Source organism: Puma concolor, chromosome B1 (genome assembly GCF_028749965.1).
Source record: "Puma concolor isolate L17-30 chromosome B1, mPumCon1.1.hap2, whole genome shotgun sequence".
Classification (NCBI taxonomy): Eukaryota; Metazoa; Chordata; class Mammalia; order Carnivora; family Felidae; genus Puma; species Puma concolor.
In genome coordinates this window covers 21200859-21225324 of record NC_141670.1, presented here as the reverse complement: position 1 = coordinate 21225324, position 24466 = coordinate 21200859, and the positions used below count along the sequence as shown (strand labels likewise).

The 24466-nt window shown below is 40.5% G+C and overlaps 1 long non-coding RNA gene across 1 annotated transcript; it reads right to left on the bottom strand.

Moving 5' to 3' along the window:
* Window positions 1-600: 600 nt before the first annotated feature.
* On the bottom strand, window positions 601-24414 carry LOC147581504 (uncharacterized). The gene is made up of 3 exons (XR_015249658.1): window positions 23768-24414; window positions 19771-19939; window positions 601-1474 (listed from the first exon to the last, which is right to left on the bottom strand). It is a non-coding gene; the product is annotated as an uncharacterized LOC147581504 (long non-coding RNA).
* Window positions 24415-24466: the final 52 nt, after the last annotated feature.

Here is a 24466-nt window from a genome sequence, read left to right as displayed (position 1 = left end):
TTTTTTTTTTTTGTAACTCTCCTTAATCTCATTTTGGTTATATCACTTCAGCTTTGAAAGGCTGCCTGGGGAATTTTTGATGATGTAATGATCTGAGTAGTTGAAGTGTTTTAAATCTTCAGCAAAACCCAGGATCAGAGTTACTGTTGTGTCTTTACATTATCTCTGAAGCATGCCTACTATAAATAAATATAGGGCCACTTGTACTCTATCCAAGACCAAAGAACCAAAAGCAGGATGCCAGTCACCTTGACAAAACCAGACATACTTATTCCTTCAACTAGCAGTCTTTTGTGTGGATGTAGGAACCATGGCTGAAGAACACAATCACTGGTTTCCGGCTTCGTGGCACTAACACTTTAAGTTATTATAAACCATAATCAAATTCTAACCAAAATTCCCTGAACGGAAGTCCAGTGAAGAACTAGAAATGAGAACTACCTGACTCCTCAGCTGACAAGCATTATTGCTTACATGAAGAATTAGAGAGGAAAGCAATAGAATATTTTACGTTGCTTGAGGAGAGAACAGATTTCTCTTTGCAGGCCAAATTCTTTCTGTTTCCCTTTCAAAATAATGCAAGCAAAAAGGCAGTGGGCAGAAGGGATAGTGAGGCTTTATTTGGCTAAACATTTTATACCGCTTGCCTATTTCCAAAAGATAGCATAATAATGTGTATTAAGCCACATGAGTTCAGCAAAATTCCTGAGATGGTTTAAAAATAATTATACAGTTAAATGCAATCCAATTTTGCCTTTGAGTTTTATTTCACAAGGATAAGCATGGTTTAGAAGCTGCTCAGACTTCAAGAAGCTCGCACAAGCACATTTTGATGAGTTGAGTGTCAGTGTATCAGAAACATACGGATTTCATTTGCTTTGAAATACATATAAGCCTAAAAATCAAGTAGAACAGTGGTTGTCAAAACATATGCTCTGGGAAAAGCGTGGTACAGTGTTTTCCTCAAGCAGATTCAGTGAAATCCTTTTCATTTGTATCCTTTAATGAATTCTAGTCAAAACTTGGCACACGGTTGAATTTTACTTTTCCTTATTTTAATGTCTCATCTGAGAATAGCTCTTTTTTTTTTAATTTTAGGCTTTATGGATCACCACTGTATTGCTTATGGATTTCTATTAAAAACATGAAACTAAAAAGGAAAAAAAAAAGTCCTGTGTTCAAATTTACTAATTTAAGTGGATGTGAAGTCAACTGTATTTCTTTCCTTTAGGAGTTAATGAGCCGATATGAGGGGAAAAATTATTTATTTATTCTTTAAAAATTGTATAAGTTTACTTATTGATTTTGACAGAGAGCAGTGGAGGGGCAGAGAGAGAGGAAGAATGAAAATCCCAAGCAGGCTCTGTGCTGTCAGCACAGAGCCTAATGCGGGGCTCGAACTCACCAACTGTGAGATCATGACCTAAGCCGAACCAAGAGCTGGACACGTCACCAACGGAGCCACCCAGGTGCCCTGGAAAACAATTATTTATATAAAGTCAACTATCGTGTTTGAAAGAAGGAGGTTCAGGAATGTGGATCTTGCTATATTATCTGTATTTTGCTGTAATGTTTCATATTTGAATTTTTTTTCCCTACATGTTGATTTGATTATTATTTTCAACTGAAAGCTCTTGGAAAGTAGACTCTAAGTTTTATCTGCTTGTACGGTGTTTTGGTTTTTTTTTAAAGCCCCATATTTCTCTATGAACCAGATAGTGACCAATGCAATTGCCTTAAAGAATTTTCTAAGCATTATAAGGCTTCATGATTATTGACAAAGAAACTCAAAACCCCAGTAACTCCTTCTTCCTTTATTACAAAGTTTACTTTTTTAAGTGCCAGACATATTATCAATTACACTTCAGAATCACACGGGATTATCTTTCGTTTTTTTATTAAGCAAAAGTTTATGTGTACCCCAAAGGAAAAGAAATTGTCTATGTATGTATTCTCTGCCATTTTTAGAAAGGTCTACTTTTTTCCAGAGAAATGTAAAGGCATATTCTTGAAGTGATTTTTTTATAGCGAACTCTACGGTCACAGCAGATTAGGCATCATTTTTATATTCAAACCCCTGCAGAGGTGTCATAATATTCCCTTTTATGCTCACAAAATCAGGTTACCACTGTGATATATTTCCCTAAAATCATTGTTTCATGTTAGCCCAACCTGTGTTTTCATAATCACATTAAACTACAGTGCATGGGGGGCGCCTGGGTGGCTCGGTCCGACTTCGGCTCAGGTCATGATCTCATGGTCCGTGAGTTCGAGCCCCGCTTCGGGCTCCATGCTGATGGCTCAGAGCCTGGAGCCTGTTTCAGATTCTGTGTTTCCCTCTCTCTCTGCCCCTCCCCTGTTCATGATCTGTCTCCCTCTTGTCTCAAAAATAAATAAACGTTAAAAAAAAATTAAAAAAAACAAACAAACTACAGTGCGTGGTACAAAGCAGGGACTTTGTCACTGGCGGGTTTCTGAATAAGAAGGCACATGTTGCCTTGCACCGCCCCAGCCTAACCGTCAGCTGAGATGAAATGTATACCATACATGCAGCAAAATCCGATTAGTGTCTGGAACTTCCAGCGGGTGGACATTTACAGTCTGTTTTTCACTGTGTTTGCCTAAGAGCAGAAGCTTGAACTAAGTTATCACAAGAATTGCCCAACATCAAGCTTGTCAGCTGGTTTTTGACACCTACGTCAACACCAGATAGAAAGCAGTGATTGCAGCTCCCCAGCTACACCCCTCCACACACCCCCTCCACACACCCCTTGCTATCACTAATCACAGGGCTGCCAGACGGGACAATAAAATTATTTAGCCTTACTCTATTTTTCCCTAAGTTGTGTTTAAAGCTTTGCCTTTTGTATAATGTTCTCTTTTTAACCTCACCTAACTGTAGAGACCTACCCTAACCTCTCCTGGCCATTAAAAAAGATGTAGCTTTAATTCTTGATGAGAAAAATCAAGCAATACATTAGAGATGGATAAAGCAATGTTCGAAAATTAGTATTTTTATAATTACTTACCCCGGGTACTTTGCTTTTTGTATTTGTACTGGCTTGTGGCACGTTTCAACCAGTTGACAAATGGCTTTGACAAATGCCTAGTCATTGTCTCACTGTCTCTCCACCTACATTTCCACTCACATCTCTGTTTGAAATCACAAGGTTAAAGGACAAGTTGTCCTAAGTATTGAAATCCCATATTTGTCTAGTGCTGAAGCATGTTGGAGGCAGGAACCACTCTCCTGCCAACTGCTTCAACCTTGACCCACAGGACACCTACCACCTTCATTACAAGAGCGGTGATGCGTTGGTGGTGTATCTCCCCTGCCATTTACATTCTTCCCTGGAGTCAAGATATCCAGCGGACTGGAGAAATTCCAGAGAACCTCCCTACCTTACATAGAGGCAATGTCATGGAACTTGCTTTGAGAAATAAAACGATACTTTGAGAAGCAACAAGATAGCAGAAAAACCATAACATCCACTTTGGGGTTTTTTCCCCTCTACCTTCCTCTACTAACTAGGCTTATAGCCTTGGGAAAGGAAATTTAAATTATCCATGTTTCTCTTTTCTTTTGTGACAAATGAGATAGCCGCACAGGGTTAAGCCAGAGCCCCTCCCGCTGCCCCCGCTCCCCATAGCTCTAGCTTTCAAAGGTTCTATGACAACAGCGTGCTTTACCAATGGACAGGAAGAACACCAAACAGCAAGAATACAAATCCAGGTTCTCCACTACCCTACGACACCTTGGTTTGCAACTTGCCTCATTTTCTTGGAGGTAGTAGTGAACCAAAGCATAAAGAATAATCTTAAGAAGTTACCTAATCCAAGCTTGGTGATATCCACTCCCCTGCTCCCATAGGCACATACTTGTTAGAGTATTGAAAATGTTACACATTTCACTTTTCTATTATCAGGGAAGTTCACTGGAGAGTAGACACCAGAGAAAAATGTGTGTGGGGGGGCTTTTCTTTGATGATTGGATTTCTTTTTATAATCAGTCTTGGTAGTGAAGACACCAAGGACAACACAGGTCATTCCTGACTTTGCTCTCCCTCACAAGAAGAACAACCAACAATTATTCAGGAATGGATCACCACTGAAACCTAGAACATAGGGGTGAGGCCGAACATCTCCTGGACCCCAGAGACCAAGACAGACTGCATTATAAAGAGAAGCAGCTAAATGTGCCAGCATTGTCCTTTCCCCAGGCCAGTCTCATGGAAAGGTCTCTCCTGAGCCTCTGGTTCCCACAGTAGGAAAAGAACACCCAAGGGCTACCACCAGCCCTCTCCAGTATTGTGGGTCACTTTGTGGGAGCCCCTACTCTGATCTCACACCATGGGGATTGCAGAGAAACCTGGGATTTCAACCACCGAAAATCTGACTGTGAAGAAGAAGGAGGGAGGGTCTTGTAACAACCAGCACAAGGATCTTGGCAGATGGAGTTCATACCTGCAGTGCTCAGGTAATGATCCCAACCAGCAGCTTTGTTCCTCTGCACAACTGAGTCAGAGGTTCAATCTGACCAGGGAACTTGGCAAAGTGCACATCTACCTAGTTCAAATTTTCAAACAAGGAATTCTGCTGTCCTTACAGCCAGGTTTTCCCATGCCCAGGCAAGAAGTGAAGTCACAGCCCCACCCACTGTGGAGAGTGTCTTTTGGCCCTTTCTGACCAGAAGGGTTGGTGACAACTCTTAGAAGCTGTGCAGCTCAGCAGCGTTCAAGGCTCGAGAAAAGCAGGCAGAGCTGATAGTTTACAGAGCAAAGTCAGTGACCTTGTTTGGCCAGGGAACTTGGGGTTCAGGTTGGCTTGAGAAAAGACAACAAAGAGCTTTACTAGGTTTAGAGCTGCCTCCCCACTGTGTATGGGCAGGGAATCTAATCCATAGACACTCAAATTACTGAAGATAGCCTTTAGCTTCTCCCACAAGGGAAAATAACCAGAGCACAGGGGCAGCTGTGTAGCCAATTCAACAGCCCTATGTGCAGCAACATTTGAATGGAGAGTATATTGCATGGCTTCCCCCATCTGCAGAGCAAAACCAGTGGCCTCAACTGACCAGGGAATTCAGTGCATGCTCTGGTCTGATTCAGGTCCCCAAACAATGAGTTGTACAGGCCCTGAGTCCTGTCCTGTTGCCCTGCCCAGGCAAGGAAGCTAATGTATAGTCTTATCTAGTCCTGAACCATCTAATAAGCCTACCAGAGAATCCAACCAACCATGGAGCCCATCTTTCAGCTCACTTGGGTAAGGAATCAAGCTAGCAGTCCTAGGCAAGTATTCTTAGCCAGTGGCATCCCCCACCACCCCCACTCATTCCTGTCCTCAGAGCTCAAACAATTGCCTTGCACAAAAACAGACCACAATAGTAGTTCTATCTGCCCAAGGACATTACCAGTAGACACACCCAGAAATCCAAACTAAGCGGACTGGTGAAGAATGGTCTCTGTTAAAGTAAACCTGTGAAGTATGGAAGAGGAGTCCCATTACCCAAATGTGTAGATATCAATGGAAGGAATTAAGGAACACACACACACACACACACACACACACACACACGAATCAGATAAATATGTACCCACCAAATGAAATAATGAAGTTCCAATTACTGACCCTAAAAAGTGGGAATTTATGAACAATTAGACAAAGAATTCAGAATAATGCTCTCAAAGAAGTTTTGTGAACTACAAGAAAACACGGACAGATAACTAAACAAAATTAAGAAAACAAAGTATGAACAAAAGAAGTTTGACAAGGAAATAGCAACCATAAAAAAAAGAAAGAAAGAAAAACAGAAATCCTGGTGTTGGAAAATAACTGAAGAATTCAGTACAGCATTTCAAAAGTAGACTCAATCATGCAGAAGAACCAGCAACTTGAAGTTGAGGACACAAGGGTAATCCAGTCAGAGGAACAAAAAGAAAAAATAATGAAGAATGAAGAAGGCCTGTGGGGATTATAGGACACAGTGAAAAGAAACAGTATTCATATTACAGGAATTCCAGAAGAGAAGGGGGTGGAAGTGTATTTAAAGCAATAATGGTTGACAGCTTCCAAAACCTGGGGGGAGAAGTATACATCCAGATCCGTGAGGCCCAGAGGATTTCAAATAGGTTGAACCCAGATGGAGCTACACTGAGACACATTATACTTAAATTTTCAAAAGTCAAAGACAAAGAAAGAATTGTAAGAGCAGCAGATAAAAGAGAGAAGTTATATGCAAAGGAACTCCATAAGACATCTGGCAGATTTCTCAACAGAAACTTTTCAGGCCAGGATAAAATGGAACATCATATTCAAAATATTGAAGGAAAATAAAAATCAACCAAATCCGATACCCAGAAAAGCTGTCCTTCAGAAATGAAGGAGGGATACCGACTTTCCCGAGCAAACAAAAGCTGAGGTAGTTCATTACCACTAGAACTGCCTTACAAGAAATGCTAAAGGGAGTTCTTTGAGTGGAAGTAAAATAATGCTAATTAACATAATAAAAACACAGTAAGGTAGTGTAAATCTCACTGGTTATGGTAAATGGATAATCATAGTTAGATTCTGCAATAAGGTAACAGTGTACATAATTCACTTACAACTCTAGTTTAAAACTAAAAAGAAAAAAAAGAATGTAGAAAAACAATGGTACTACAATATTCTGTTAGTAGTTACACAATAAAAAAAGCATGCAAATTGTGACAAAAATAACCTCAAGTGTGAGGAGAAGTACAAGTGTAAAGGTATAAATTCTTTATGTTAGTTAATCTAAAGTTATGTTGTTATTAGTTTAATCAATCAAAAATAGATTGACAGCCCAAGAGTAATTATTAAAAATAAATATTTTGGGGCACCTGGGTGGCTTGGTCGGTTAAGCATCCAACTCAGGTCATGATCTCATGGTTCAGGGGTTCGAGCCCTGCATCAGGCTCTGTGCTGATGGCTCAGAGCCTGCAGCCTGCTTCGGATTCTGTGTCTCCCTGTCTCTCTGCCCCTCCCTTGCTTATGCTCTCTCTTAATCTCTCTCTCTCTCTCTCAAAAATAAATAAACATTCAAAAATAAATAAATAATATTTTAAACATCTAATTCCAAGTAAAGTCATAACTGCAAATAGAGAACACAACACATCAGCATGAATATAGAATATTCATTGCATGAGTTCAGACAAATGAATCTGAAAGATGATTTTGTATAGAAGTAAATAAGAAGAATCTTACAAAAAAAAAAAAAAAGGAGAAGGATCCTGGGAATATCTGAAAACTTTCTTATTACACTGTTCAACCCTGCCACCCATAGTCCCCAGGTCACTGTTTGTTATGAAACTGTCAGAATGGCAAAAATCCATGGAAGCTCTCATATCCTTAACACAAAAAGTTCAATGACCCCTCTGGTGAACCTATTTCCAGAACGAGTACAAAATAATACCTTCTAGTATAAAATTGATTAGTTTTGTTGCTAAAGATGGAGAAGAGAACAAAATACAAAGATATTCGAAATTGTACTTTGTAGAAGAGACAAAAAAATAGGTAAGCCTCACATATGAGTCAATAAAGCTTGGCAAACCAGCTACGAAGTTGAAGGCAAATATTATGCTGAGAGAAAATAGAATTATCTCCTCCCCAAATCTCTTTACTAAATACCACTGGTGAATGGCAAATATTACAAAGACACTGTCTTATCTAGGGGTTCGGGTTAATTAGGTAGCACAAAAGACAAAGCAATAGCATTCCCCTTGAAAATCTCTTGCGATGATGATGTTGGGATGTCATCGGTCACCACACAAGAGACAAATAATCTCTTACTCATTACAAGACCAGTTTTTCCTCCAACACTGGGACAGATTACTCCTTTTTGGTTGGCACTGCATGAGTTGGACAGATTGCATTTAGAGACCATAGTATACAAAATATATGTACCTTTAAACCACAGAGTCATAATTGGTGGAACTTGCTAATTGTTCCCCTCTCTCACTTTCTGTCTGTAATAAGGTTGAATATCCCTAAATTAAATGAGCAAGGGACACAACACTTTTGCATCAGTGTGTTTTAATGAAAGAGCAAATCTTGTGCATGTCTTCCTATCTGTCATATTTTGCTTCATACTTCAATAATTATGGTGAAGTTCTTGAAATATATGTGAAAGAAATGTATTAGACAACTTTGTTATGGGGGAAGACACATTTCATTTTATTTTATTTTTTAAATGTTTATTTTGAGAGAGAGAGAGAGAGAGAGAGACAGTGAGCAGAGGCAGAGGAGGGGCAGAGAGAGGTGTGGGCAGAGAGAATTCCAAGCAGGCTCCATACTGTCAGCACAGAGCCTGATGTGGGGCTCAAACTCATGAACTGTGGGATCATGACTTGAGCCAAAGTCAAGAGTTGGGTTCTTAACTAACTGAGCCATTCAGGCACCGCAAAGGAGATAGATTTCAATTAAAGGATATTTAATAAACTAGATATCAGCTGAAAAAACATGTACTGAGATTAGTGCTGATATTAGCGATGTGTGAAGCAAATTAAAAAACAAAACAAAACAAAACAAAAAACATGGCATCTGAATGCCAATCCACTGATTTATTTACAGGGGACAGCAGCCAGCTTGATGCTTATAATGACATTTGACTCATTCTATAATTCCAAACATTTTCTCAAGTAGCTCATCCCAGTGCCCATATTAGTACCTGAACAGACAGAATCTTTCTCTCTTTCTCTGCACCTGTTTCTTTATGTGAATCTACTACAGTTGTCTCAGCCTTGGTGGTGGGGAGCAGTACTGAAAAAAATGAGGAGGAAATTAAGCTGTCCAAGGTTCTGGTAAAATAAATTCAAATCAAAAGTGGAGGTGTAGAACCTTAGGTCCAAGTAAATTCACCAATTCAGTTATAATGAATCAAAGATAATATTTTGACCCCAATTTCTATTGGTGTCTATTTCTTGAGTGTCTCAGAACCCTGAGGGAAAATAAATGAGATTAATTCCTGAGCCTGAGCACATGACACATTGGCCAAGGGACCTTGAAAATGAACTAGCAGAACTAACATAGGGTTATGAAGATACCATAGGGTAGTGGGGCTTTTGCGTTGGCTGTAGCATTTGGTGACTGCAAATGAATGGCTAGCTTTGTAACCAATGTGTATTGCAAAATTTGAGCTCACTAGACTATAAAGAATAGCAGTCCCCCCAACTGTGTTTGTTAACCTACTCCATTTCTGTCTGAGGAGGGACTCAATTCTCTCTCAGGTCAATTCCATAACTTTCCAATACCTTTGATTACTAGATAAGTCTCATTTTAGCTCCTATAGCTACATACAGTTCTTTATTTTTTTCTGCTTTATTGAGGTGTTATTGGCATAGAATGAGTTGCACATCTTTCAGGGGTACAATTCAATACGTTCTGACACATATAAACATCTGTGAAACTGTCCCCAAGGTCAAGGTAGTGAATACAACCATCACTCTGCAAAGTTCCCTCTTGCCCCTCGGAAACTCTCACTCCTACCCCTTCCTAACCCCTCCTTCCCTTAAACAGCATGCAGTCATTTTGTTCTCTGGTTTCTTACCCTCAGCACAAATATTTTGAGGTTTATCCATGTTGTTGTGTGTACCGATAGTTCATCTCTTTTTCTTGACTCGTTGTATTCAATTATATGGTTATACCACAATTTGTATATCCGTTTGTATGTTGACGGACATTTGCGTTGTTTCCAGTTTGGGATTATTACAAATAAAGCTGCTGTGAAAATTTGTGTACAAGTTTTTATATGGGCACCTGTGCTTTTATTTATCATTTTATTTTATTTTATTTTATTTTAAAGAGACACAGAGAGAGCATGAGCAGGGGAGAGGAACTAAAGGAGAGCGAGAGAGCATCTTAAGCAGGCTTCACCCTCAGCACAGAGCCCAATTCAAAGCTGACCCCACGACACTGGAATCATGACCTGTGCTGAAATCAAGAGTCAGACGCTCAGTTGACTGAGCCACCCAGGTGCCCCTTTTTAAATTCAGTTTAATTTTATTTAATTTTATTTAATTTTATTTTATTAATTTTTCATTGCACCTTTGCTTTTAAAATTTTAGATAAATACCTAATTGAGGAAAGGCTGGGTCATATTATAGGTATTTGCTTAATGTATTTTTTAAAAACTGCCAAATTGTTTTCCAACATATTTGTATAATCCTATCAAAAGGGTTGAGAGTTCCAGTGCCTCCAAGTCCTCCAATGTGTGAAATTGTCAATATTTTTCATTTTAGTCATTCTGATAGGAATGTATTGGTATCTCATTCTGGTTTTAATTTGCACTTCCATAATGACCAACAATTTTGAGCATCTCAGCCAAAAGTCCCATCCAGTTCATTTCAAAACTTTAATCTCATATCTATTTCAAAGCTAGCCACCTCTCTTCACCCCAACAGAGGAGCCAGTCTAGGAAACAGAGGGAGGCACGAGATGGACTTCTGACTTTGGAGAATCAGAGACAGACAGACATTTCATTACTATAATCTGCAGGGATACGGTCCCTTTCTGTAGACCATCTCAACTGCCACTCTAGTTCACTGTCTTGGTGGGAATAGTTGAAGACAGATCACTTTGGAGAAACTTCCTTAGTCATTGGTAGCCCCTTTCAAGAGCTGGTCATAACTTCCAGCCAGCTGGTAACCTCGTATCAAGTTGCTCTAATGTGTCCACCTCCTTGTCCCCAACACTGCCACGGTCCTGGCAATGCTGACAATCTACCCTGCAATGCTGTTCTCTGTTCAGTGGGCACATGAAGGTCAAGCTCTGTCCTCTTCTTAAACCAAGAACTCAGTATGGTTTCTGGTGGGATTTTAGCTCCCTGAGCATCTCAGCCCCACACCAACATTACCTCTTTATTCTCTTACGCCAGCAGCCAATCAGGTCGCCCAGTTTGTTGACCCAATATATGTTAAATAGCGAACTTCCATGCTAAACTCTCCTTCCCATCTTTAGAAATGATTTTCCTGGGTCATCCCCATCCTTGGCTCTAGAGAAGGTTGGGAATCACTTGTTTCCATGAATGTCACATCCTGCCAAAGCCCACATCTCTCACCCAGGCCCCAACTGCTGGTGTCTCTGAACTTAGAATGTAGGATACTCAGCCCCTGTTTGCCGCGGGCTTGGCTTTAACAGCAATTCTGAGACAACAAGAAAAATCCCACTTACTATCTGTTACCCTGCCACAGCGGCAGCAGACTTCCAGGCATATGGCTGTTTTTAATAGACATGAGTCCTTGTACGCTCTGACGTGTGAATTCTGCGGCTGAATTTAACCTCACCTGAACTGGGGGGAGCTTGCAGTTGTAGCTGAGGCAGGTATTATATTTCAAGTAAAATGGTATTTTAGTTGTGTGGACGTTCTAGATTCTTGCTTTTTGCTGCCTATTTATTAGCAAGGAATGTAATTTAGGACATTACATTTCATGGGATATAGAACTTTAATGTCTGACATTTGAGCTCATATTTACCCTAAAACTGCCTTTTTCCTTTATATGGTTTTGATTTTTGTCCAGTTCCATTTCAAGAACTACATGGGGGGTTAACCACTCTGTTTCCTGCGGCTTCTGGAGGATCACTCTGTCACAGGGTCACATTGGCTCTGGTTTGTTAATTCGATAAGCTCTAATCATATCAATAGATTTCAGGGGCTGAAACAATGAGTTCAGCCACAGAGGAGTGACAGATTTCAACCAGAACTGGATAATAAGAAGTCTTTTTCATTTCTTTGGGCTGAAGAGATTCATCTCAATTAAAACCCAAAAGCTAAAAAGGAACTACTAAAAAATGAATATAAAACTGTGCCTGTACCCTATTACCCAGCAATAGCACTGCTAGGAATTTACCCAAGGGACACAGGAGTACTGATGCTTAGGGGCACTTGTACCCCAATGTTTATAGCAGCACTCTCAACAATAGCCAACTTATGGAAAGAGCCTAAATGTCCATCAACTGATGAATGGATAAAGACATTGTGGTTTATATACACAATGGAGTACTACATGGCAATGAGAAAGAACGAAATATGGCCCTTTGTAGCAACGTGGATGGAACTGGAGAGTGTGATGCTAAGTGAAATAAGCCATACAGAGAAAGACAGATACCATATGTTTTCACTCTTAGATGGATCCTGAGAAACTTAACAGAAACCCATGGAGGAGGGGAAGGAAAAAAAAAAAAAAGAGGTTAGAGTGGGAGAGAGCCAAAGCATAAGAGACTCTTAAAAACTGAGAACAAACTGAGGGTTGATGGTGGGTGGGAGGGAGGAGAGGGTGGGTGATGGGTATTGAGGAGGGCACCTTTTGGGATGAGCACTGGGTGTTGTATGGAAACCAATTTGACAATAAATTTCATATATTGAAAAAAAAAAAAAAACTGTGCCTGGACCACTTGGCTTCTAGAAATTAGGTTGGTTCAATAATCACGATTGGGGCACCTGGGTGGCTCAGTCAGTTAAGCATCCGACTTTAGCTCAGGTCATGATCTCACAGTTAGTGGGTTTGAACCCCACGTAGGGCTCTGTGCTGACAGCTCAGAGCTTGGAGCCTGCTTTGGATTCTGTGTCTCCCTCTCTCTCTGCTCCTCCCTCGATCATGCTCTGCCTCTCTCTGTCTCTCAAAAATAAATAAAAGTTAAATTTTTTTTTTTAAAAATCAGGATTGGATTAAAAATACGTCTTGATCTTAGATCAGTACAGAAGCTATGACATAATTAAAGACAAATAATGGCAATTAAGCTTAATTACATTATTTTCCCCAATACTTTTCCTGATTTTATCATGTAAAAATGTGTTAATTATAAAAATTCAGGTAAAATCTAAAGAAAATTAAAATCCCCAAATTCCTACCACCCAGAAATAAAATAGCCAAAATTAAATAGTCAAAAGTAAGTAACTTCCAGCCATCTCTCTCTGCTGAAAGAAAAAAGGAAGGGAAAGAGGAAAAAAATCAAAACAAGTAAACAAACAAAAAAACACTAGGATCATGGTGTACATGTAATTTTTTTAAGTCAGTAATGTTTTTATTTGCTTATTTTTTGAGAGAGAATGAACATACACACGGGAGGGGTTGAGGGAGAGGGAGAGGAATCTCAAGCAGGCTCCATGCCCAGCCGGGAAGCCCAACCTAGGGCTTGATCTCACCACCTTGAGATCACAACCTGAGCCAAAATCAAGAGTCAGACGCTTAACCAACTAAGCTACCCAGGCGCCCCCACGTTATTTTTTAATTAATGGTATTCAGTATAACTTTAATTCAACCAAAGAAAAAGTTCGTAATGAAAAACTGATAGAACTGATAAATTTGAGATTAGTCTTTCTTTATTAAAAATATGTTGCTTAAAAATGTCTCCAAAATCAAGAAAAAATAAAAATCTTTAAGAAGTTGGAATATTCAATATCACAGTATTTTTATGATCTTATCGGTACCTTTAGATACCTTATTTATTACCCATTTATTATTACTTATTTATTAATACAGAATTCCTTTAGATACCTACAGATAACTTTGGGATGTTTTGAAAGATGATGACCTCAGCACTTACAGTTAGACATTTGCATGTTTCCAGCCCCACATACTAGGTTGGATTCATTACATTTTTGTATCGTCAAGGTTTACGTCATTCACGTTCTATTCTGTAACCCAAATTCCCACATTGGCCAGTACGAGTTCGTACATTCTTAAAATGGATACAAAACTCTGTCAGTTCAGCCCGGCAGTTTCTCAACTGGGGTCTGTGGCCTCTCCAATAGTGCCATGTCCCTCTATGTGATGTAATTTTTAAAAATTATTTATTAATTTTGAGGGAGAGGGAGAGAGTGCACGCACATAAGCAGGGGACAGGCAGAGAGAGAGAGAGAGAATCTCAAGCAGAGCTGTCAGTGCAGAGGCTGATTTGAGACTCTGTCCCACGAACCTTGAGATCATCACCTACAGCTGAAATCAAGAGTCAGACACTTAATCAATGGAGCCACTGAGGGGCCCCTTCACCTGTGGTGCACTCCTCTTGATATCACACCTTTTATTTGTTCCCTTTCCTTCCTGTCTTAATTCCCCATTCCCTTATTCTTCCCAAATAAATTTATTGCAGTCAAATCCTTGTCTCAAGTGTTTGTTTCTGAGAAATTCCAAGGTAGGATCCTGGAAAATTGTCTTTTCTCTAAAGACATGTCAACAACATTCTTTAAAACACTGTTGAAGATGTCGTCAACCATGCACACTTCAATAACCAGTGGGATAATATATATGATAAAACAGTACTCTAATTATTGATATGCTCCTAAGCCTGACCCAAAGGTATAAGACAATTCCTTCTGCATAGTCTCTTTAAGGTTCCAGGGAATTTTACACTAATTTAAAAACTCCATTAAAAATATATTTATATGTACATACACGCACACATGGGCACTTTAAATTTGAGTACTTAAATGGACAGATTTCTGTTCTGCTGTACCTATGCAGAAGAGCTTACTTAACTCCTGAATCATCCATCAATGAGGCTTCTATGGCTGAGTAAATTGTACTCCAAATAGAAGGATGGCTTTTACATTGTTGTCCACGTGAATGGCGCCTTGTGGGTCTACAACATATAACATGTTGGGTGGGTTTACAACTATACAACATGTAGTTGTAACAGGAATGCTTCCTCTTTTAGATATTACTGCCAAATTACTTAAATATAAAATGATGTGAAACAGTCTGTCAAGTTGAACACCCCCGCCCCGCAAAGTTAATGTTAAATTATTGATGTCAAATTTCCTTTTATTCAGTGCTCTTTTCATTGTCCTGAGTTGCTTTATCTAATGCCGGAATGTACTCACTGAATCATATTTTAAACCAGTATTCTCTATGATTCTATATGTGCCTCAAAGTATAATCACATTGGAACTAGATAAAGGGGCTCTGTCAAGTTCAATTTAGCCAAGATGACCTCGTCAACAATACTTCAAAGATTTTATTCACATAATTCATAGAGGCGGATTAGAATATGCACTCAGTTAAAAAAGATCACTTTGCTATTCTGATGATCATGCACAATCTTACTGCTAAAAAACTCTGTTGTAAGTTTCCCACATGAACAAGTGGAGTTTCTCATGGGAAATGTTATGTAACTTTCTGAAAGAAATTTATACTAAACCTTGTATTCATCTAAAAATCAACAACTAAAACAGTACCTTCAATTGAAAACCGTATTATAATATTACAGAATACTAAATACTAAGCCTGTAGCGAATGGGGTTTAAAAAATAATTTTGGTAAACGATTTCAATTGTCTTGTTGATTATATAAGTAAACCTTAGAGCAGACGTTGAAAATTTGCAGCCCTGAGGTATGATTCAGGCTATATTTGTGTCTTGCTATCTGGCTCAGTGTTCTTAAATTTTTGTATTGGAATGCTTTGTTAGTTCCCTTGTCTTCCTCCCCAACCTCATTATGGTCCGATGCCTGTCTGGATTCACATTTTGGTGTTAGCTGCCTGGCCTCCCTGGAAGGCTGAGATGGCAGCTCCTGCCATAGAACTGGGGGCCCCGTAGATTTTTTCGAGAGCCATACTTACATGCACATATTAACAAAATACAGACATCTCTTTGTATCCTTTCAGAAATTATTACATACCAGCGGAGGCTCTGATATACTTGAGAGCTTAAAATTAAAATGTTGTCATTTCAAGATTTTTTTCTCCTCTCCTATTTTTCTTCTGCTAGCTACTTTTTCACTAAGGTGCTCCACATTGTGAGAAGACTAGTAAGAAGTCTACACAGGGCCAGGAGAAGGGGAAACAGTGGGGATCAAGAGGTACAAACGTCCACTTATAAAATACATCAGTCATGGGGATGTAACACACAGACGGTGCAAAGAGTCAGGAACAATACTGTATTGTAAACTTGAAAGACGCCGAGAAGGTCAATCTCAAGACTGCCCTTCGCAAGAAAAAGAATTTTGTACCTTTGTACGGTGGCAGATGGTAACTAGACTTATCGTGGTGAGCATTTTGCAGTAGAGACAAATGTTGAATCGCTATGTCATACACATGAAACTAATACAATGTCGTCTGTCAGTTATACTTCAATTAAAAATTTTTTTTTTCAACGTTTATTTATTTTTGGGACAGAGAGAGACAGAGCATGAACGGGGGAGGGGCAGAGAGAGAGGGAGACACAGAATCGGAAACAGGCTCCAGGCTCCGAGCCATCAGCCCAGAGCCCGACGCGGGGCTCGAACTCCCGGACCGCGAGATCGTGACCTGGCTGAAGTCGGACGCTCAACCGACTGCGCCACCCAGGCGCCCTTATACTTCAATTTAAAAAAAGAAGAAGGGGGTGAAGCATGACCATCATGCGGAAGTCCTTTTGGCCAGTCCATGGAGTCACGGGTCACTCTGTGCAGTCACTGCTGCTGACAGTGGAAAATGGTGCCAAAGATGGAACCATTGCTGAAGGGCTTATTTGGACAGATTAATTTGGTTTAAAAGGTCAGTTTCTAAAACCCTATTTTATTTGTCTCCATGTAATGTTAGAGATAATGCTACATTACATGCTTTACATGTATAACATAAGAATTAAGAGGTAGATTTTTTGAAATGTTTAGTTTTTTGAGACAGAGAAAGAGAGAGAGGCAGAGCATAAGCGGGGGAGGGGCAGAGAGCGGGGGAGACACAGAATCCGAAACAGGCTCCAGGCTCCGAGCTGTCAGCACAGAGCCTGATGTGGTGTTGGAACCCATGAACCCTGAGATCATGACCTGAGGCGAAGCGGGACGCTTAGCCAACTGAGCCACCCAGGTGGCCCTGGTAGGTTTTTAATTTTAAATCGTTTCTGGAACTGAAGTTTAAACTGATGGGGGTATGCAAATGATGCAAGAGTTTAACCTCAGTGACTTAACTTGTTCACAGTTTTTGCGTGCCTGTGTATTTCCTCACAATCTTTTGAAGGAGTTAATGTATTATGATTCCCATTGCTCAGAAAAAAGAAACTGAAAAAATGCAGTTGAGAATTTTTTGTTCAAAATTATACATTTAGTTAAGTCAGCAACCAATAGGATTGATTTATACTTTTCACTGTACCTCTGTATGCAATTGTATCCTTTTTTAAAAATTTTTTTAATGTTTATTTTTTGAGAGAGAGAGAGACAGAGAGAGAGAGCGCGCAAGCAGGGAGGGGCAGAGAGACAGGGGGACACAGAATCTGAAGCAGGCTCCAGGCTCTGAGTTGTCAGCACAGAGCCTGACGCGGGGCTCGAAGCGACAAACCGTGAGATCATGACCTGAGCCGAAGTTGGATGCTTAACCAACTGAGCCATCCAGGCGCCCTTCAATTGTATCTTTTTATTTCATGATCTTTTGCCACAGAACTAAATTTGGGGAAGGATAAAAATTAACCTAAGCAGAACCGGAGTGCTTTCCAGATTAGGCCAGAATCCTACTCAGGTTTAGCCTGGTTATATAAGAGTTCTCTTGGGGCACCTGGGTGGCTCAGTCAGTTAAGCATCAGGCTTTTGATTTTGGCTCAGGTCATGATCTCATGGTTCATGAGGTCAAGCCCTGCATTAGCCTCTGCACTGACAGTGTGGATGGAATGTGCTTGGGATTCTCTCTCTCCCTCACTCTCTCTCTCTCTGCCCCTCTCCCGCTCACATGCACGCTCACACTCTCTCTCTCTCAAAATAAACCAAAAAAAAAAAAAAAAAAAGAGAGAGAGAGAGGGAATTCTCCCTCCAGTTCCATGCAAAATCACAAAAGGTCAGGTTTCCTCTTAAGCGTCTGGAAAAAAATGCACGGTTGCTCTGCACAGTGTGGTCTGATTTGATAGTTGAGATTAGGGGACAAGCCACTGAGAGTCAGCAGCTCCGACTCTCCCGTATAATTAAGGGAGAATCCCAGGTGTTCTGGCCCTCCCTGAGTGAGCCAGCATTGACTTGTTATGAAGAAGTGTGGTGGACCAGACTGCTCATCGTTAAAGCAGACTTTGCCTCCCTGTCTGGGACACAAAAGGGGGAAAAAAGACTAATGAGCCAAGAGGCATCAATTCATGCCAATCCAAATATAAAAGCAAAACGGGTGGGATCTTTTGAAATATCCTCTCTGAGGCACGTAGCCCCTGAGGTCTCAGGACACATTACCAACCCATGGAGCTTTTTAAGGAGTGGATCTTGCAAGTCTAAGCCAGACAGTCAAACACATCAAAGTCATGCCTCGCAGGGAGCCGACTGTCCATCCTTCCCTCCACTACCAGAGGCTCATTTACTTTGCATTGTTTGATCTCAAAGAATTTAAATTTTTTTTTAGGCTTATTTATTTATTGAGAGAAATAGAGAGAAAGAGAGAGAGCAGAGGGAGAGAGAATCCCAAGCAGGCTCCGTGCCAGCACGGAGGCAGACTCAGGGCTGAATCTCACAAACTGTGAGATCTTGACCTGAGCTGAAATCAAGAGTAGGACCCTTCACCGACTGAGCTACCCAGGCGCCCCTCAAAGAATTTAATTTTTTGACAAGGCTACCAAGAAGCCCTGGAAGGTGCTAGACAGTAACATTTTCCACATGAATATTTTGAGACTTAAGTTTTGCAACTTAGAATTCACAACCCTGTGCAAGAAGTTGTTGCTAAGTAGAAATTGGAATTTAGATATTTTTTCAGACTGATGCTAGAACTTTGGGGTAGGTGATTCTAAATTTTTTCTTAGTGTTTATTTTATTTTATTTTTAAAATTTTTTTTAACGTTTATTTATTATTGAGAGACAGAGAGACACAGAGCATGAGCAGGGGAGGGGGAGAGAGAGGAGAAGACACAGAGTCTGAAGTAGGCTCCAGGCTCTGAGCTGTCAGTTCAGAGCCCGACTCAGGACTCGAACTCACAAACCATGAGATCATGACCTGAGCCGAAGCTGGGCACTTAACCGACTGAGCTGCCCAGGCGCCCCTGGGGTGGCTGTTTCTAATACAGCTAGTTTTATGAATCTGTGACATGGGTGGGCAGTTCAGTATCTTAAAAGTTCAAACCCACAGCCTGCCCTTTTCATCATCATGGCTTCATTCCTTTGGACTAGAAGTTTCTGAACCACGTAACCCTTTTGCTGCCACAACTTAGAATAGAACCTGCTTTTCTGAATTTCTTATCTAGGGGTTTTTCACTTCATTCTGATGCTGTCCCTTAGCTGATAGCCCTTGAGAACAAGAAAAGGACTTACATGAGAAGCATGGCTTCAGAGGTGCAGGAAGTGGTCCCAGGAGAACATGGAACTGACATAGATAATTAGGTTCCAATGACGAGATGAGTCTTGTTGCATGTAGGACTTCTGTTCCCACTTTTTGGAACTGAAATATCTCCCCTGATTTGATTGAGTATATAACGCCTTTCCTCCTTACACTATGCAGTGACATGTTTTTAAAATGGAAGATGAATGAATTTAATAGGAAGAATGGTGACCCTCTCTCTCCCCCACAGAAATCACAAAACCGAGGTTAAGAAAAAATGTTGTCAAGTCAGCACTGGTGTGGCCAGAGAAAGCAAATTAGCAGGAGGCCAGAGCCTAGAAATGAGAAACAAAGTCAGAGCCTGGAATATGGCAGAGTAGGTGAGATGGACCGACCATCTCAGTTTCTCTGGAACTGGAGGGTTTCCTGAGGCCTAGGACTTTTAGTGCTGAAACTGGAAAAATCCCAGGCAAATCAGAATGGTTGGTTAACCTAGGTAGGTGGCAATTTAAATAAACACTGAGCTCTGTTCTTTACATGGGTGGGACTCTCCATTCAAAGGATTACCTGGTTGAGGAGAATGTTTCCTCAGTGAAAACACCATGCTGTGCCATTGTCCAGGAGCATGCATTTGAAGCACACGTTCCAGAAGCTTGGTCAGAAGCAGGGTAAAGATCTGGCTGGCAATGTGCATATACTTTTAGTTTCTAGCTTCAAGTCCGGAGTATGGTACAGTCTGGAAGGAAGCAGTAGGACAGAAGTTGATGGAAAGCAGGCAGAAGTCATTCTGGAGGTGATTGAGTGCATCGAGGCACAGGAGATTGTGTGGACCTGAGTCCCTTTCAGGGCACAGTGCTCATTCCAGACAAATCGGCCGATGAATTTTACCCCAAGCCTACTCGGTGCTTTCTACCTCCTCTATCTCCGAATGCCTTCCTCTTGCTTGTACAGCTGCAGAAAAGAAATACTATTTACCCTGAAAGGATCTTTTGAAATTCTGCTTCTTCAGAAAAGGTATTTCTGACCAATTCCCTCCTCTAAGCTCCCACAAGGGGAATCCTCTTGCCTCATTTGGTGTCTGCCTTCTGGTTGTATCAATGTCTTATCTCTTCAGCTGGGTTGTGAAAGGTGGGCTGTCTGAACTTTTCTTTCCTTATTAAAAATTGCCTCTGATCTGTTTCACAGTGTCCAGCCCAGAATTGGCTCGCCAATTATCTAAAAGAGTACTGCCCAATAGAAACATAAGATGAGCCACGTTTGTAATTTAAAATTTTCTAGCGGTCACGTTGACAAAAAAAAAAAAAAATCAAAAGAAGCAGGTAAAAATAATTCTAATAATATACATTACTTAGCCCAGGATCTCCCAAACATTATTTCAACATGGAATCAATGGGAAAAAACTCTTAATGAGACAGTTTTACATGATTTTGATTGTCCTAAGTCTTTGAAATTCAGTATGTAGTTCACTCTTCAGCACATCTCAATTTGGACTAGTCACAAATCAAGTGCTCAAGAGCTACATGTGGCCAATGGCTACCATATCAGACAGCACAGGTCTGAATGATAATTTGAGGAAATGTATTGAAGCAATTGATGGAGACTTCCATGACAGAAGAGTTTAGTTTGGTTTTATCATCAATAAAAAGTTTTTAAAAAGACTACAATAGTATTTCCTAACATGATGAAGATAGAGATTAAGGATACAAATTCATAGAAGTCAAAAGAAAGGAGTATTTCCGTTATAAAGAATAAACAAACAGAGGAATAGTAGCAGAACTTTGTGGATGACAGAACAAAAATAAATAAAGGAGAGAAACAAGTAAATAATAACTCAAGGTATTAAGCCTAGTGTACCAGAATGGTAAGATGGAAGTCAGAGAGGGAGACGAGTGTAAGAAAGAGAGGGATTTGTTTTCAACCATATAATTTCAGGCGCTGGGAAATTCATCTCACCAGAGACACAGTTTGGAGCAAGGATGAAAGATGAGGCTTAGTAAAGTAGCTTTTCAGATCAAGGCCATTAAGTTGGTTGCGACTTAGGATCTTACGATTGTGAAGGCAGATAGAGACAAGAATGATTCAAAAATTTAATCTTAAGAGTTCCATAATTAGCAAGCAGGACAAAAAGTCCTAAGAATGGTAGGAAAAAAATGAAGAGATCACGGAAGTCAAGAGGGTGGAGGAGACCATTTCAAAACAGGGACAGCAAGCAGGAGAGAATTTGAGGCAGAATAAGAACAGAGAAAAGTCCATTGGACGTTCTTAGGAAGCCATCTCTGAAGCAATTAGAATCTTGTTCAAGGCTGAAGGAACAAAGAGGATTTACATTAGCTGAGCTCTCTTCCAAACTCCTTGTTTTCAATCCTTAGACCAATAGGCCGACTGAAGACGTTTGGATTGAGAAAGCTGACTTTTTCCAGCAGATACAGTCCCAGCAGGAATCCTGGCAGAAGGAAACAGAGACCAGCACAGAGCGGGTGGAGCTCTGGGTGATTCTTGATTAATGGCCAATGTAAAGAAACCCCAGAAACAAGCCAAGGGACAGGATGCAGGGAAATTCGTAGGGAGAGCAGCACAGGACTGAAAAACCGTTGCGAAACCATTATTTGGTCTTAGTTAAAAGACAAGCAGAAAAATACAAATTTAAAAGATAATTTTTAAGGATTTACTGTGGGTTTTTTCCAACCATTTTTTTCAATATTTTATTGCTTATCTTCAGGGATGGGCAAACATGGAACGTATCCAGTGGAAAATTGCCTTTAAGTTTTGACACGTTTTTGAAAGGGGAATGGAGAACAACACTAGCCCGAAAAGTCCTGGAAACCCTAGCGGCCTGAAACTCAGATCCAATCCTTTTTGTCTTTCAAGCCAATTCAATTATAACAGTGTCCAGTATCCAAAGATCTAAAAAAAAAAAAAAAAAAAAAAAACCAAAAACGGGGATCTTAGCTTTTTGTCTTAGTTCAACTAGCTTCCAGATAATGGAGTCAAATTAGAACTCACAAGAATCAACTCAGGTCTTGGTAGTTGCAAGTAAGTCCCTCATTCACGGACATGAAATTTACTTTGGTTGTATTTGGCGAGTGTAGGAGTAAAGGGTGTGGAACTTATTGAGCCACAAAAGTCCCTTGAAATCCCCTGCAATTTCATAAAACTTAGCAGTTCTGATATGCACAAATGTTTCTGAAATCTTTGGAAGACAACAACCTAGATCACTCCTGCTGCTGAAAATGACTAAGCTGGATTTTCTGTTTTATTCCTAAGGAGGAAGGTAGACGGATGAAAGTGAGAAGTGTGGACTCCAGACAGGATGAGGTAGAAGGAGGTGGGTGAAAACAGTATTCAAGGGGGAAGAAGATGCAAATTCCATTCTGGGTAGCAGGAACAGAGTAGTGCAAATGGAAACGCAGATGAAGTCAAAATAGCTTCACCCATTTCAAATGTTTTGTTTCTAACTCTTCTGTTTCCCTTGTCTCTCATAGTCCATCTTAAAGACTCAAAATAATAGATCTGTGAGTGTTCTATTCTTTCTTCATCTGAACACATTTTAAAAGTAACCAAAAATGAGATGTGAGATAAATAGTTAATCAATAACTTCAGACAGGAAAAGGAATACCTAAGTCGAACTCTAGTGCGTCAAGAGAGCTATATCAAACATTGTGCTTCTTAGAAATGACTTGCTCATTTTTGCTTAGAGATGAAACAGCTTATTATTCATACATATGCACACAATGTGTTCGTGTTTCAGGAAGCACCAAAATCAGTCAGATTACTAGATAAACTCAAAGATTGGTATTCTGACTAAATTGGCAGTTTTTAAATGTCAGGTAGATTAGTTTACCTCAAATCATTGTCATGCAACCTCATCACAGACTGTCCCTTCAGGGTGTTTAGATAAAAATGTGTAGGAAAATAATCTCTTAAATTTAAAATAGCAACCCTTATTTATTGTTTTTAAGAAAACGGGGCAGAAAATTTTATATCAGATCCCTTTCCCTTAGAAATTAGACACACTCTTAAGTCTTCTTCACCCCTTGGTGCAATGCCTCCCAACCCTCGTGGGATGAGTACATTTGTGTCAGATTCACCAGGTATCACTTCCTTCTATATCACTAATGATTATTTGCCTGAGAAATCTGTTTTATACTGTAAAACTAAGTTTATATTGATAAAAACTCTTACTTAGGACATTTAACAGAACAGAAAACAAATATCCTTGCAGCCATGGTTCACTTTGGACCTTCTAGCTCTTCAATGGGCTCTGTTGCCTAGCTTCCTGAGTTGCTCAACAATGGAAATAGTCACTGAGCTTTTGTGCATGTAGCATTTTTTGGAGTGAAGTCCCAAATCTTTAATGAGATTCTGTTGGTAACACACGGCCGTCTTAAAGAAGTTAAGAATGATTTAGAACATCACATTAAAAATACGTGTAATGCATCAATATGAACCTGGCACTTCGCCAAAGTTAATAGTATTATTAGGTGAATAAAAAGGATGTTTACCATCACGTCAAACAAAATACGGTGGATCTTGCTATCAAACAGAAATAATAACATATACTCACTGCTGACTTCAGGCCCATGTTTTGTCCCCTTTGGGGTTCAAATCAACAGTTTCACATTGTGACTTCAATCTTATCAGACTCCTAAAGTAAACAATAGCGCAGTATGAGAAACCTTGATTGTGTAACTTCTGCTCTTTTTTGGAAAAAGCAAGTATCATTTTCTTATTGCCCACCCTCAAAGTGTCATGACAGCCTATTCACATTACTGGAATTTTCAGAATAGCAGCTGCACATTTTTAGAAACTTTCATGCTTTTTACTGGTGAAGTAGTACTGTTGGACAAAGCATACCCGTCTGGGCTTCTATTTATCATTATCATCAGCATGTTATGATTACTCTTATTTACAAATTCTTCTCTGCAGGACAAGTAAACAGGGGGACAAAAACCCCACTTGGAAGAATTCCCCTTAGAGCTTTGGCAACGCCCCGGAGGTTGGGTCCCCCGAGGGAGGCAGGAATTCACTCTTCCCTGGAGCCAAACCTTGCTTCCCAGACCCGACGCCCCTGGAGCCGGCCGCACGCCCCGCGCCCAGCGGGCGGAGCCCGAGGGAGCGCACGGCCGCGGTGCCCGCGCTCGGGGCTGCAGAGCGCCCCCGCGGCGCTGCGGCCGGACGCCGCCTACCCCGGGGATTGGCCCGCGCGGCCGGGGCGGGGGGCGGCCGGCGCGGGGGAGGGAGGAGGCGGCCCCGCCCTGCCCCG